This window comes from Canis lupus, chromosome 37 (assembly GCF_011100685.1).
Source record: "Canis lupus familiaris isolate Mischka breed German Shepherd chromosome 37, alternate assembly UU_Cfam_GSD_1.0, whole genome shotgun sequence".
Classification (NCBI taxonomy): Eukaryota; Metazoa; Chordata; class Mammalia; order Carnivora; family Canidae; genus Canis; species Canis lupus.
In genome coordinates this window covers 4,330,634-4,334,949 of record NC_049258.1, presented here as the reverse complement: position 1 = coordinate 4,334,949, position 4,316 = coordinate 4,330,634, and the positions used below count along the sequence as shown (strand labels likewise).

The 4,316-nt window shown below is 37.7% G+C and overlaps 1 pseudogene; it reads left to right on the top strand.

Moving 5' to 3' along the window:
- The first annotated feature begins 200 nt into the window (after positions 1-200).
- Positions 201-1,110, top strand: LOC100684912 (annotated as a pseudogene).
- Positions 1,111-4,316: the final 3,206 nt, after the last annotated feature.

Here is a 4,316-nt window from a genome sequence, read left to right as displayed (position 1 = left end):
CAGTACTTGGAAAATTCTGCTATTAAAGATTTAATTCCATTCTTTTGTGAGTCTTTCTGTTATGAGTAAGAAATAAATGAATCAGAGCCTTGAAGTTGGTGAACAGATGAAAGCTCCTAGAGGGTGGTGTGCCCAGAAGGGTAAGAACCTCTCCATACTTTGCTATATCCAAGTCTTCCATTTGGCTGCACTTGAGTTGTATGTTTTATAATAAACTGGCAAATGGTTCTTCAGATACTACATACTCTGCCAGGCATGTTGGTTCGGAGTATGGAAATCTCCAAAGAGACCTCAGCTCTCACTGTTAATAGGCTCTGTGGCTCTCTGTGGCTCGTTTCCAGACCATTGTGAATCGATGTCAGGAAATTTGTTTTTAAGATGCTGAAGCTGTATTGTATGGAGGAGCCGAAAACATGAGCTGGGTTCCCTACTGTGTCACAAACGTGCATTTTAGAACCAAGTTTGGAAATGCTCTCAAGCTGGAAGTGACTTTGTGAGCAGCATTAACAGAACAACATGTCCAATTTCCCACGGGAATTACTGCAGAGAATTTTGCTGCAAAACATAGAAGTAGCAAAGAAGAATGTAACAAATCCGCCCTGTAATCACAGCAGAGGTGGGCAGCTGCTAATGATGCTGGTGGCTTTAATAATGAGCTGTTACCGACTGAGGTGAAGATGGAGAAACAAGTGCAGGCAGTGCGTGCAGATGAGCATGCTGGGCTCCAGACAAGCCTGGAGCACTTAAATAAATGTGCTCCGGTTTTCATGAAAGAAGGGACTGTCTTCAGGGAATACACTGGGAATATCTGGCACTTTCATAACTGGTGAAGTTGCTGGTGAAGAAACAGAACTTCACACGGCTGGCAAGAATTATGGGCTATTTTGGGTGTGGATGTGATCCCTTGGGCATGGATATTGGGCTTGTCCCTACCATCAGTGAAGCAGTCAATAAAACAAGACTGAATCTTAAGGAGATGGGTAGGGTAGCGGTGAATGAAGCTTTTGCTCTCTAGCGCTTGACCATTGAGATCTCAACCCAAGTAAAACCAATGTGCATGGAAGAGCCATTGGTTTGAGCGAGCTGCTGAGACGATCAAGATACAGATGATTTCATACCTGGTTCAAGAATTAAGATGTGGTAGTGGAAAATATGCTTCCAGATAAACTTGGAGGGGTGGCCACGGTGTCACACTCATCATTCGGAGCACAGCCTGACGAGAGTAGGATCTCACCAAGGGCCTCTGGTGCTTTACATGGCCAGGCCACATAAAAACAGGGAAAGATGTTTTCATCATAATAAGAGACCAGAAATAAAGTTTCTCAAATTCTCAGCAGTGGAATATGTATAACATTTAAGCTTTAGCTAATATGATTAAAAGGAAATTGATATGATTAAATCACGATTTACGATTAAAGGGAAATTGAATAAATTTTGCCTTAACTTCCAAAACTAAGTAAAAACATAAATAAATTAATAATAAATACCTCTATAAGGTATTCTCAAAATTTTGCATAATTTTTTTTTTATACCTCATACTTTACTATGTTACATTCTATTAACGATCTTTAATAGAAACAGATGAGAAACAGCAAGCCCCAGACCTACTGGACCTGGCCTGGTACTTTCAGCCACGCCTTGATGGTGCTAGAAGCTTACAAGTCTTTAACATAAAACTTTTCACAGATTCTCAAAATTAGATAAGACCACTGTAACCAGGGGCATCTGGGGGTGGCTCAGTGACTGAGAGTCTACTTTTTTATTTTTTAAGATTGTATTTATTTATTCGTGAGAGAGAGAGAGAGAGAGAAAGAGAGAGAGGCAGAGACACAGGCAGAGGGAGAAGCAGGCTCCATGCAGGGAGCCAACGTGGGACTCGATCCCAGGTCTCCAGGATCACACCCTGGGCTGAAGGTGGTGCTAAACTGCTGAGCCACCTGGACTGCCTACTTTGGCTCAGATCATGATCCCAGGTCCTGGGATCGAGTCCTACATCAGGCTTCCCTCTGCCTCTGTCTCTGTCTCTCTCTGTGTCTCTCATGAATAAATACATAAAATCTTAAAAAAAAAAAAAAAAAAAGACCACTGCAACCATGATGGATAAAGACAAAAATGAGACCTCTCTATAATCCTGTGTGAGCATAGAAAAATCATTGTCCAAGAAGCAACATACCAAATATAACTAACCTTTCCTCAGTTAATATGAGCAACTGCTATTTCTTAATTCTAGCATTGAGCCTCACTTCAGTATCCTCTCCTAGGTAAGATCTTTTGGGATACGCAGTCATAGAATTGCCCCCACCTTCTGATAGTAGAAAAACCAGAGCAAAGTCTTGTTTCCTTAGAACTCTCCACCAAATAACTCAACCAAAACCTAAATTGCATACTAGACTCTTTTTAATACCCTCTGTGATAGTTTATGTGTCAACTTGTTTGGGCTGAGGGACACCCACATAGTCGGTGAAACATTATTTTTGGGTCTGTCTCTATAATCCACTTTCTGTCTCTCTCTGTCCTTTTGGTTCTGTTTCTCTTGAGAACTCTAATATAGCTTCTTACCAAGACACTGAACACTTCTCCATGCCTTTCTTGCTGCGAACAAGAATAAACCCAGGTGTTTTCCTGATGGTCTTTGGCTGATGAACACTAACACAAAAACGAAGAAAAGGACTGTAAGGGTTTAAAGACTTGGTTAGAGTGGGGAAATATATTATGTAGATCTTAGAGGAATGCATTGTAGGAAGATGGAAATAATAGGGAGCAAAGATCAAATTTCTCTGACCCTAGAATATTATATAGTGCCACAGTAGAGTGTAGTGTGACTTATTGATTAAATTATCCAATTCAATAAAAGTATGGTGAATAGATGTAGGAAAGCTGTTTCTGTTTGCTCTGTTTAAATTACAATTAAGTTTCCAGCTGGAGATCTCCACAACATAGTAGAACCCTCGCAGGGATGGTATTTGCCTTGTTCTATTTTGGGATTTTTTAGCAACATCACCTTATAACAACAGCTGTTCAGAGTGCTGAGATTGGTATGAATTTTTCTTCTACTGCTGGCAAGTTGAAAAGCTGTAAAATATTTTCAGTTCATTTCAGGTTCAGGTATCCCTAGGAGCAACTGTCTTCATGAAATCAGAAGGGAAGGTACTAAGATTGTAAAACAGAGATTCAGAAACTAAATGCAAACTGCTGTTGGTTGGAAACTCCAACTGGGACTTTATTGCCAAACACCAGACATTAGAAGATCAGTAGCTAAATTAGCCAGAGTAAACATCCTGAGGTGTAAAACTAGTGCCAGCTCGCTGAGCTAACAATAAGGCACGTGGGGTAGTGGCAAGGCTAAGGAAAGACCTAAATATGGACAAATTCAGTATCTGTTTCTATATTGAAGGGCATGATTTGAAAAAAATATATATTAGAAAAATAAATTCAGCTATACAGATGTAGTATGGACTTTTTGGAATATTTATGCTCTTGATTAGAAATATATATAGTTTGAGACTAATATAGGAACCTCATGAAAATTATTGCTCAGATAATTACTCTTAATAATCATAAAAAGAAAATTTAGATCTTCCATGGCATTGTTTATTAAAACGAGCATATATTAATATACATTTTTTTCTTTTCTTCTTTCCTTTCTCTTTTTTATATTTTGTATCATCTTTCCTAATCCTCAGTTTTAAAAACGTTTACTGTTATAATGTACATATCAAAAATTGCAAAAAACACAATTTTATACTTGATGACTTTGTCCAGATGAATTTACTTTTGTAACCAACACTCAGATCAAAAATAAAACATTACCAGCACAACACCTCTCCATCTGGTGACTATTTTTTTTCTAGTGGCTTTTTAATATCTAGAATACAGTTACATTTTTAAAAGAAATGTCTTCTCTCCTGAAACCAAGATGGATAACTATAATAATAATACTGCTCTACTGTAGTAGCAGCAGTGATGTAGTATGTATCATCTCTATTCAATGGTCCTCTATGAATATAAGTCTTATAAGATAACTGAAATTTCAAGCATCTGAATTTTAATTTTTTCTAAACTTTCTTTTTTCAAAATTATAGGCCATGATGTTGAATTTGAACCTTATCCCAAAAGCCATAGAAAGCCACTACAATAATTTCTTCAATAGAAAGTCTTCAGTACACCTTTTTTTTTTTTTAATAGAAAAACAAGACTGTCATGCCTGTAGATGATACATTAATAGGAATCAAGCTGGGTTAGAGTCCAGAAAAGCAATTTAGAAAGTAAGGAATTAATCTACTAGATAAATTATAAAATTTTGAACAAAGGATGTT